Source organism: Vanessa tameamea, chromosome 12 (genome assembly GCF_037043105.1).
Source record: "Vanessa tameamea isolate UH-Manoa-2023 chromosome 12, ilVanTame1 primary haplotype, whole genome shotgun sequence".
In the NCBI taxonomy this organism is placed as follows: domain Eukaryota; kingdom Metazoa; phylum Arthropoda; class Insecta; order Lepidoptera; family Nymphalidae; genus Vanessa; species Vanessa tameamea.
The window spans coordinates 5,492,733-5,505,674 of record NC_087320.1 but is presented as its reverse complement, the minus strand read 5'-3'; the positions used below and the strand labels follow the sequence as shown (position 1 = coordinate 5,505,674).

At 30.1% G+C, this 12,942-nt stretch overlaps 1 protein-coding gene across 2 annotated transcripts in view; it reads right to left on the bottom strand.

Moving 5' to 3' along the window:
• The window catches only part of LOC113392898 (autophagy-related protein 16-1), a 126,150-nt gene that overhangs the window by 56,827 nt on the left and 56,381 nt on the right, over positions 1-12,942 (bottom strand). The gene's annotated exons all lie outside the window — the stretch shown is intronic.

Below are 12,942 nucleotides of genomic sequence, written 5' to 3'. Positions count from 1 at the left end.
CAGCTAGTGGGCAGGATGGGGAAGTGGTATACCACTTACATATTTATAGATAATTATTGAATAAACACAGGAGGCTATTTCGATGCGATCGTGTCAAGTGCATGCGCTAACTCTAACTTAACTGAGCTGGCATCTGTCCTGCAATACGTCACGCTTTCTTTTATTTTGGTGTCAACCTCGAATGCATTTAGATTAGTGTCATCCGTAGACCCATTGTAAGCGTGCGAGTTAAGATCGGATGATTCTAGACGATGATTGTATGGTACTTTATCAGTATTAAAACTGTGCGAAAAGCAAAATGAACAATAAGAGTTTACAACGCGGTACGATCGCTCGAGTGAAGAGATCCAATAAGCACCTGTCTAACTGTCGATGCCACCTTAACAGGATATCATCCAATGGAGATGACGCATATCTCCGCTACCAAGAGATGCACTCAATTATAATAATCATTTTTAGATAATTGTGAACAAGTTCTATGAATAGTAATATGCAAGATATTTTTATTATTAATAAAACCTTAAGTTTCTATGTACTCGTGGTTACAGCTACGATAATAAATTTTTATTTATTTAGTGTGCTTCGAATAAGCAATTCATTGACTAAATCACGGATTATCTCAAAGCAAATGTCTGGGATACGCGTAAACAGCGATGCATTGACACATTTTGTATCTAAAGTAGGCTACGGACGCGGCTATCTTGCCGCTCTACATTTTGTTCCACGAATCACCTGCTCTTAAGACGTCTGAGTCCAAGAAAATGTCTTGTGAAAAATGGAAAGTGGAGTGAATTTGTCTAGAGCAGTGTGTTAGTACTCGAACGATAACGGTGAGCGTAACTACAATGAAAACGTGCATTTACGGGAAATGACACTCAAAACAAATGAAATTAGTGACCGTGAGAATTGCAACAACAATATTGTAAATATGAGCCCTTGGTACAATGTAACTGATACAATATTAAACGAATAATGTTATGTTAACATATATAGTCCAATTTCATGTGGTTGTTGTCATCGTAGTAAATAGGTTCTTCGTATCATTATGTAATCATTATAAGGCTTTAATAATCTATAATATTCGTCTATATTAATACGTATAATAAAACTGAAAACATCGTATGGTAACCACTTTACTAATCACAGGAACTATTAGCAATATTTGAAAATATTATTGTTAGATAGTTCGCTTCTGAGTAATGTTATAAGGCTTATTACTTCACGCTACGATCCTTAAAAGCCGAGCAATAACCATAAATGTCGACCCTTTTGGCAAACTCGAGACAATTATTCATAATATGAAACAGGCATAGTCGTATAATACATACATAACGCGAGTCACAATCAGTATTCTATAAGCTCAAAAATATCAACGAATCGATTAACAAACAAAATCGAAATATAATTAATTGGGGAAGGATCTTACAAGCACTTTTGAATCGTCATTTTACAATTCAGATATATCCTACAAAACATCAAAAACTTTTAATTTACGTAAGTACATATTTTCTCATTGTATGTCACAGGGTAATTTTATTACTTACGATTTCAAAAAGCCACACGACCGGACAATTCTCGTGGAGCAAACAAATGATTCTGAGATGTCATTTACGTACCTGGAAAGTAAAATACATGACATAAATGGAGAAGATACCGTATAAGAAGCGCTTTAGTATTTCTAAACGTAAATTTATATGAATTGAGGATTAAACTAACACGTTGAGAAAGTTCCGTCGGTCTTAAACTACAAGATAGAGTACATAAAAAATATTCAAAGATTATGATTATTAACCTGTTTTCAATGTCATGGCTACTGAGAATATAATAATTTTAGTATTTATATGTTATATTATGTTATCTTATTACATTAACGCCGTACTTCGTGTATTTATTGTTATGTTAATTGATGTTTGATTTAAGTATATGTTTGCCAGCATTCCGGCAAATATTTTACTTCGCTAGAATGAAATCAATTTGTATCAGTCAGAATTAACGACAACATATTCCGTAGGTTTTTAATTTAACATTTGCGTCAAAAGCAATAAATGTTTCCGTAGGTTCGTTGTACAACTGTATCGTAATTATAGTAAATACTATTATTATATTGAGTAAATAAATTATTTCTACAAATACATTCAATCGAGATAAATGCTTTTAAATTTAAGTATAGATTTATCGGCTAAAAACGCTAGATGAGTCGGCAGTATAAATTAATGATTTAGTGAATAAAAGGATATATGTATATATGTATGTACTTAGATTGTAACGGGGCATTGTCCGTCTAAAAATTACTTCGTTGTCCAAAGTTAATTAGATGGTGCGGAAGCTGGCGAGCGTTTCGGCAAACGATTTATTTACGTTTCTTATAAATAGGCATTAAAGTTTAGATAATTACAATTCAATTCGTGGGCAATATCATTGGAAAAACGGGGTAAATCTATAAGTTTTAAGATAAGTATTTGTGAAAATGTAGAAAATAAGTTAAATAAAGTCATACTTATTGATAGTTGCGTCAACTTCATTCATTATAAATCTTACCGGAATATGCAAACAATTGCAGACATTTTTCTCACTACTTTATGCAATCCATATTTTTAGTTTATTGTTTTTTTTTTATAACAAATAATAAAAAAATGAAATGAAATCACTTTTTACTTGGCACCAGCGATTTCGAGTGTTAAAACAAAATAACACATGGTTGGCCTTCGGAATATCAGAAACTTAAATATTGGCCTCATTTATTACCTACGTTTTTATAAGGAACTAGATGAACCCACGGCTTCGCCAAACAAATTTCCTTTTAAATCTGTTCTGTGTCATCGTAGCCTTTTAAAGTTTAGGTTAGGTTATGGTTTAACCATAAAGCGTAACAGACAGATGGACAGACAGACAGAAAGAGTTATAATATGAGTATAGATGTGTAAATTCATTCTAAAATTTGGTTAATTTTTTTAAAACAAATGCATAATATCGCAGGATTATACCGTATTTAAATTGTTTAGTATAAAATTATAAAGATGGAAGTCACTTTCTTCAGCTAACTTCGTTTTCAGGATTATAAACATCAGCATCATAGGCAAATATGAGCAAATCATATATAATGGGATTATAAGAATTTAAAAGCGCTCTCAAACGCAGCGCAATAATAGGGCTTGAATAGTTCCTTATGATACAATTTGTTATCGGTATAAATTATATTTGGCACACCAGAAAACTCAATATATATTTTTTTATATATACAATATATAATATTTGAAATTTAATACCATTTATATATATTATATTAATTATTAAAATGTCAATGCTGAACAGCAATGGAAACATATTATTCACTAACGGCATATACTACTATTATTTAAACGTTACTTTTTCCGTTGATAATATAGATTATTTAGTGCTCTGTCGGTATTAAACATGATACCTTAACTAGATATGAATTTATTTACGACATATCTTAAGGATGTGAGCAGTAATCATAAAGATGTAGACTAAGCCAGGCATACCGTGGTCTATTATACCATCGCAATACATGATTACACATCGTATATGTTTCGATACTTATAACAAATTGTTTTAATATAACATTATTTCCGACGCAAATATGACAATAAATTACATATGCTATAAGCACTTCCTTGTAAATATTTTAACTTTATGAACATTACAATTGTCAACTACGATTTCGTCGACGAAATATATTGTGTTGTGACACATCTTAATAGTTACTTGAGGTGATTTAACGCAAAAAATTAAAACGGTTGTTCGAAATAATTTTAAAAATTTATACGATATATTTTCACCATAAATGTTCAATTAAAAACTGCTTAGAACTGTTACACAACCAAATTGCCTTCGTAGTAATCCGAAAATATACAAATATTTTAATTTTTAAATAGAAAGACTAATCGGATAAACTTTCTTCTTTTCTCGGCAAATGGTGCATTGACGCGAAAACGTTTACCAAATACGAAACTTAGGTACCCCAAAATGCTCGTGGTTTTGTATGCGTGTGTGTGTGCGTGTGTGTATAAATACAATAAATTGTGTAGCGTAAACAATACTATAAATAAATAAAATCAGATTTCTCACAAAAAAATTCGATTTCCGCTTTTCGGAAGTTCACTCGATTATCTTGAAAATATAATATTGTGTATATCTATTATAAAGACAGCGTGAACACGCTTACAATTTATAATAGTAGTTTGGGTATAGCTAAATATATTTTCTATTAGATAATTGTATAAATATTGTATCGTTTGAATGATTATTATTTCCGAGTTATGTAGTAAAGACTTGAATTATTTATTATATAAACACTCTGTAACAAATATAGCAAAACTTGGAAAACTTTTAAAATGAAATAAGTCTAAATCGTGCATTCGTGAAGTAATTAGACTATGTTTATACGAAAACATCACGCATTTGTTATGCATCATGTTAAACTGATTCCGAATACATGCATGGTGTTCGTGTCAATTACAACCGTTTACCGTTCCAAACCCTTTTGTAGGTCCAAATAGTATCTTTTATTTGTATTTAAAACGGCGTCGCACGTGCCGTATGCGCAGATGCCGATAACGAAGCAGAAATACGTACTGGGCCACATTTTAAACACGCCTTTTGTTTAATAGGTACACACATTCCAACGATAGACACTATACCGCTATGTATTTGCCAGAAAGCGCCTTAATCTATCAGAACGGTTGAGAAAATCTGCATTTCAGTGTTTTCAAAACTATTCGCTATTTCATTTTAATTCACAAACTTGTGCAAGAAAATCATTGCCTTTCCGAGCTTACAAATTATCAGAATTTCAACTATGATAAATAATAAAGTAAAACGTGGACTTTGTTTAAAAGAAGTAACTAGTTATTTCTGGTGGTTACCTGGCAATAGTTAACATCCGCCGTTTAATTTTCATCTTAGTTAAAGTTGCAAATTAAGCGGCAATGTCAATAAAAAGCCTTAACTGCAAATTGCAGTCGCTCGTAAAAGTAATCCTTGTCTTCCTTTAGTTTATTATATACCCTATTCAAATAGGGCAAATAATAAACCCTATCAATCCTGTGATGACACTAATTACCTTCATCTTTATTTCATGACATTGAGACAACCTTACGAGCATAACGTTTACACGACATAACAACGGGCGCGAGGCTATTATGATTTTAATAGAAAACATTCTTAATAATTCAACTTTCTTTTTTTTACGATCATATAATCTCGTTTTATGTGATGCATACTTATCATTGTTATATATTTTATCAGAGAATAGACCGCGAGAAAAGTCTCGTTCATGCGTTCAGTCCAGTTAGCACGCGCGGCCCCGATCGTGATGCGAATGTCGTCATGACAGATGAGGAAAAAGTAAAATTGATATGTACTCCCCTGTCCACGATGACTAAGAAAACTTTCAACAGGATTTTGTGTTAGGTTTCTTTTATAATTCACATGGTAAGCGAGATTTCTTTGTGAAATCCAAACTTTTATTTATAAGCATCGGAAGACAACTATTCATCTATAATCGAGAAATTTTTATATTTTTAGGGGCAAGAACATTACTAATATAATTTGAAAAGTACTGATTGTGCTTCACATGCACAAAAAACTATGTTCGAATTTCTACAATAGATATATCGTTTGAACCGTCTTATGTTAATAATAACGATATTCAAACGATAACGTACTAAAATATTAATGCAAGGTATCGGTAATACTCTGAGATGTCAATCAGCCATGTAACAAGCACATAGATAGTGACGGTTTTTATTTACGTTTGTAAGTCTGCATTTAATAAGGATGTCAAAGAAAGACCGTGAAAATTGGCTTTAAAACGAGAATTATGCGCACAAAATATATTTGCATATAAACGAAGCATATATTTTTTTAAATAAAGGCACGTCTGGGCGACTGAAGTTGTAAAATAGTGTTCGTTATGTTATCCTACTTTTCTTTTTTCGATTTCGCGCTCTCTCGGGCAACTAAAAAGAAAACTTACTAAAAAGAGTTGAACCTACTGTAAATTGAAATAAGATAAAAACTAAACATAATTATATGTAGAAGCATATTGTAACTACATTATACTTCTACATATAATTATGTTCGTATAATTATATTCATATTAGGATAATTGTATAAGTCGACAGTGTTTATTTCATAAATATTATTTTGGTGATATATTTGATAAAAATGCTTCGTTATTATAGTAAAGTATGACCAAAAATATAATATATTAGGTAATATATCAGGATTGTTGTGGAGCTCCTTAACTGGAACCGAAACTATCGGATATCCAAATTAAAAATCTATCCGAAACCGTAACCGATTCCAACAAAAAAAATATCTTTATTATAATTTTATTTTTGCATATTGTTATACACAAAGAGAGTAGCTAAATTTTTTTAAGGCCATTTGTTTTTCTTACCTTGTAATTTTCTCTTTACTTCACTATTATAAACAATCTAATATTCGTTACTAAAACTATTCGAAACAATCGGATTATCCGAAATAATTTCGTATTCGTAATCGTATTTGAAACCGCTATTCATATATCCGTATCCATATCTAGATCTGAAATTACATAACATCGTTGATTTATATCATATTTGTTTTTATAACCGAAACTGTCATTTCGAAAAGATCAAATATTTATTAATTTACCTGAAACAAAATAAACAGCATTTCGAGCTTGTCAAATACGATAACTATTATTTTTATTAAAAATATAAATAAGATATTCAAAAAGTCAACGATATATCGTAGTCCGCCTAACTACGATATGTCGATATAGTATGTATCCTTTTAAGCTTTTATGGGTTCGTTATAAAAATAAGACGAGAGGTTCATTATTCGCTTTGATGTTGTAGACATTTTATGTTATTTAGTCTATCAGCATAAAGAAGAAAATTATAGAACTATTAATCCATTTTATTTTGAATTTAGTATATAAAACAGGACATGATTACCGATAACGTTATAATATCGGGCAACAGAATATTATATACAAGGAATATAAAGGTAATCTAAATCACGACTAAATGATTTATACGGTTAAATAAAAGAACAATTTTCGAAATATGAAATTTAATTTGCATCAGTATATTATAATTCCATATCGTATCCAGCGATGAAGCAAATAAGCATATTTAAAGAACCATTAGTCTTAAGGACTCTTCAGCAAAATGTGATTTTCTGCAGTGGTAATAGCTTGTTAGAGGCAGCTAACTCTAATTACACATCAACAGAGATGCTACGGCTTCTGTTTTAGATGTTTAACAAATATCTTTAAAGCTTCACAATATGAACTATTAGACGAGGAAAATTGTTTCGGTTATAGTGAATTAAAGTATTTCGCTCTAGTTTAAATTATTAGATATAATATTTTCACACACATGTACAATTGTTTATTGTGAAGTTTTTTAATAAAGTTTAACTTGATCGTTTTTGCAAAAAACTTTTGTAAGAGATTTTCGCATTTTTATTCCGTCTATATAGAAGACGCAACTTAAATAAAATTCACGGATTTAAAATATAATACAGATTTAATTTTAGTCACTATTGAAATTTTTTGCTTTTTCATTGCATCAGTTTTTTGCCCCTTAACAACACCTACCGGATAGTTCAAGTCAAAATGAATAAAATTATCTTTTTAAGCTTTTAGGACTAAATAAAATCTATTTTAAATTTATGTATTTTATATGTATATTTATTAGTACGTATTAATAATACGTATCGGATAAATATTATATTTAGACATACTTGTACTTAACACGTACAAAAAGACCGCATGTAAGTTCTAATACAGTCCGACACGAGTCACACGAGCTTCAGACAAGGCAATACCAGAGCATTTACATGACAGACTATAACAAGCAATTTACCTAATGACAAGCACGGATATTATTTAAGATATATATTAAAATGTACTTGTTCATAACGATCATTTTTGTCACGAGTCTCTACGAGCGTAGATAATAGGAAAGCTGATTGCTTATTTGCCTCTTGACTTTTTTCGTTTATAGTATAAGGTATCTTATTATTAGCGCATATAATATAACAAAGTATGCTCCATTGGATGATTTTGAATTTTTTACGAGATAAATATCCAATTATTTTCGTTGTATTAATACGGGAATACTAACTGTTAAATGATATTTTTAATAATGTTTCGGCATTCTGTAACGATAGGATTTATCACCTTTATAAGACTTTAATTAAAGTTAATTAATTAAAAACAAAAAAAAAAACAAACGTTTCCAGCGATTCGATCTAGTTCGGGTGTTGATGAGCTAATAAACATTAAACAAGTCTAATGTTACGAAATGATTAAAAAAACGTAGCGTATAATTATGTAGCGTAAACTAAATAATATGGCTGTGTTCGAATTGATTTACTTCCTAATAAGAACATAATTAAAACTTTTTCATAAAAACGTACTGGATGAACTTACATATTTAATCGATGTTCTCTGTGAATAGAACACGTCGTCTTAACCGAATGTAGCGATTTCAAATCCGTTAAAGTACCACTAGGTTTAATGTGATTAATAAAATTATCGTGAGAATACTTGCGGATGATTTTCCGGTGCATGTGTATTCCAGCAAATTTCTGCTAGGCTCTTAAGCTGTAAAATTCATTTACGAGCTCACAATGCGGTATTGTTAATACTATATATTGAATCAATAAAGTCAATAAGCAAGCAACAACGCCATTCCAAATCCAAATTCATAGGGGAAGGCCCTATTGAGGGGTAGGGGGGATTAGCGTAGTGTTCAAACATCGATTATATTGAAGAAAAGCAAAATTTTAATAAACTTGATAATAATTAAAAACGATCTAATCTCTAAGAAAGTTTATTTTAATTATGTGTAATTTATATACATTTAAAAGAATAGAGCTGCTTTTATCCAATTTTACTGTAAAATATAGTAACGGGACTATTTTAAATGATAATATAATGTTGTTAATATATGTACATAAAAAAGTTGGACACAAGCTTGCTTTTAAAATTTATTGAAATTTTATATCTCGTTTCCTTTTCGCTGGTGTTGTTTACTGTTATAATTGTGTAATAATGCTTTAAATTATATCATTATGTATCAGTATTTTTTGTACATACAAGTTGCTGAAGAGGTTTAATGATTAGAATAAATTTAATGTTATTAATATATACAATAAAAAAATGTACATACAATTATATCATATTTTGTATTGTCAAATTGTCACATGTGAAATTATGCTCATTATTTTTGTTTAACTATTTATATAAATGATTACAGTGTAGTCCAATAACAAATGATGTTACAGAGAGAGGTTTAATTTTCTTTACGACAATTACATTTATAGTAACCGTCTTGTATCTGATATGCGAAAGACAATAAAGGCTTATGCACACGACATGGCGGGCGCCGCCACTGCATACCGCCTTCAATAGCCGATAATTACGATGCAATTAGGTGTAATGAACGCGCGTAAGCACTCTGCCTATCATGGTTGAAAACACATTATTTCTAACATAATTGCTTTCGAGCACAACAACATGTCAAGCGTCGAACTCTTACATGTAAAACGAAATAAAATCAATTACTGTATTGTACTTATTACGGGTTGAAATGGCCATAGTTATACATCTCAAGTTTGAACATGTTTAAGTATGTGCTGTCGAAAAATGCAATTTAAATGACTTGGCAATTATCGTTTTTACAGAATAATAACACGCAAGCTGCTGTAATAGTTGTTCAAGGGTTAAAAAAACAATTAAGTGTCTGATGAAATCGTTACATTAATTTTACCTGGCTAAACGTTGGTTGTATTGACGATGAATAGAATTATACTGGAGTCTGCAATTTTATTTTTCTAATAGCAAACAGCATTTTTATCAACGGAAATAATAAAAAAGACACATAAGATGTACATATACAAATAAATCTTCGCAAAAAATTCCCTATAATATTAATAGCATATATTAAGCATATTTGGACACCGTATATCAATTAATCGCGAACAAACAAGTAATTACGACGTGCTGGGGTCGAGAGAGATTGATGAGTTCAAGAATTCATGCAACATACAGATTAGAGAAGCTGGAAGTGTTAAAAAAATTGCTGGCAATAACCATTATAATCACACTATTAATTTTCAAACTTGATTTCTCAGCTCATTCCGAATTGGTTGGATTTAAATATATAAATTACTGTTAATATTGATCAATGTACGCGCGATCTCATCTTGTTTTATTTTTTTGTTTATTCTAGTCAAGAATAATATTTCCTGGTTCACGTAGGCATAAAAAATCTATGATTATGCGTTGATTTAAATGGAGCTCAAAGCGTGTGAATACAGCCTTCACGAAGGAAATGGTGACTGCAGATGGTAATAAAAGAAAAGTATACGATTTATATGTAATGTAAAATTACAGAAAGCCTACACAGTAAAACAAAAGGGAAGTTTGAATTATTTAAATTACAAAGCGCACAAGTTTCGTCTTTATTACATATAATAAAAAAATATATCAAGGTATAAATATTGTATGTAATTAATAATTCATACATTCCTAATTAGTTTCTTAATTATAATTGACAAATTAAAGCGACATGATACGAAGTGGATATAAGCTCTATGTGTGTATAGTAGACACGTTAAGTAGCTTCAAAGGTTTTCAGAAATTTTATACGCAGAGGTTGAATTTCACTTGCTTCGCCGCCGCTTCCGACTTTTTATTGGTCTTTTCTTGCTATATCTCGACTCGAGGCTTAGATAATTATCTGTTTTTACATAATATATGCTATCAGTTGAAATCAGTCGCCGTGTGCATCTGATACTCGAAGACCTGAATTAATTACAACTAAGTGACGAGTTTTAAAACACTTGGCAAAGAAATAAATATTATTTTTATAAATATACGTTTATTATTAGTGTATGGTTTGTATGACACATTTTGTCGATATAAATCCAGTACGGCGTGTAATAAAAGCTGCGGAATTTAGAAGTGATAGGGATATTTCAGAATAAATGGTAGAGTCGTCGTGGCCACGATACAATATATCAGTGAAACAGATACTATGTCACAAAAGCATGCGCGGCGGCTTCTTGCCAACAATTCAAATTTTAGTTAATAGTAAAGCAATAAAGAATGTCGCGTAACATAATAAAAACACACTGGTTAAATGTTGTACGATTAGTTTGTAAGATTCTTCAGTCACGATAGATTATTATTTTCTAAGTGGACCTAAAAAATCTGTATAATAAATAAAAAAATAACATTTCTAAAATGATAAAAGAACACTATTTTTAAAGGTTAGTATTATCAATTATTTTGTTCATGTAACACATTTAATAATCTTGTATAAAATTAAATAAAATGATAATATTTCCAATTAAGCTTTGGTTTATTCAACCCTTTAATTTTATATTCTATTGCGAAGCTTGCAATATCTAAAACAATAGCTTACTTCGTAATCAGAAGGCAATGTATACAGTTGTGTCATAGTAGATTATTTTGTATTGAAATATGATACAAATTCATATCAGCCTGTTATTAATATAGACATCGCGACGTTAGTCTTCGTTCTATCATAAATATTTTATTTGAAACAGACTAGCTTCTACTGTTTTATTCTTTTTTTAAACTATAAAATATGGATTGTACTTATGAGAGTTACTACGATCCAGTCATATTAAGAAATTATTTGTTTTTACCTCATAATATTAGTACGTGTGAAATATTTTATATACTTACATCTCTATAAATATTTATCTACACTTATAGGTGCTAAACTAAAAAATCATGGAAATTCAAACGCAGCATTAATAAATAGTAATAAGGCCCCAATATTCAAGCTTCTAAGCTATTTACAAAGCCGTTTGTATAGCTTAATTGATAAAAGAAATACGTATTTTTCCTAGAGCTTGTTAGATCACAACGAAATTTCTTAACCGTCCGAAATACTTACCTGTCAGATACACATATACATATACAAATTATTTTGAGAAGAATGTTAAAATTCTTTCATAAAAACTACAAAATTCCGTGACGTACAAATATTTTTTTGTTTAGTGAACCCCATTGTAATTATAGCTAAGCATCCGTAATTGGTTCTCAATATTAGTTTTTTACTTTGTTTCATTAATTTTACATATTAAAATAAAACTAAAAGTAAATATTACTTAATTAACAACAATTAATTACGGTTTCCGAAAGGAATCTATGGTAGATTAAATTGATTTTTTAAGGTGTAGATTAATTATTTATTTCCTCATAATTTTTAAAACGGATTTATTAATCTAAGAGCAATGGTCAATTAGAGTTTTTTTACCAAACGCTATATAACTTTATAATAATAGCCTAAAATCAAACAGATTGCTGACCAGTATAAAAAAAGTCATTATAATTTGTGCTGGTGATAGTTTATGAAAATAATAAAACCTGACATAATAAATAAAATAACACTAAACGCAGACGTAGGTATTATTATCTTGGTTTTATTCGAGAAGAGCAAATAAGCGGAAAGTATGATGGGAAATAAGCTACTAATTACACTGAAGTGAGTTATCTTGAGAACATACTTTTATGATGTAATCAATCGACAGTAAAGATATCCAGTGAAATAACATGTGAGAAAAAGTGAGATAACAACGCAAAACTATCTGATTTTAATTAGTGAATATTTTATACGATTCATGATAAATACAAATAGCGTCAAAACAAAATAAACATCAGATTTGCACGCTAAGAAGAGCATAATTGCTCTTTTAATTGATTGGAAAGTGGTAGGCAATAAGCCAACAAAATATCAGGCTTAATAAGTAAACGTATCTTAGTGACCCGTAGAAAGTAGAGGTCATCTGCTTAACTGAATCTCAGCAGTAAAATATGCTTTTAGGCAAATACGCCGACACACTTGGCACACATAGCAAATTGTAATTTCATTATAATTCACGCTT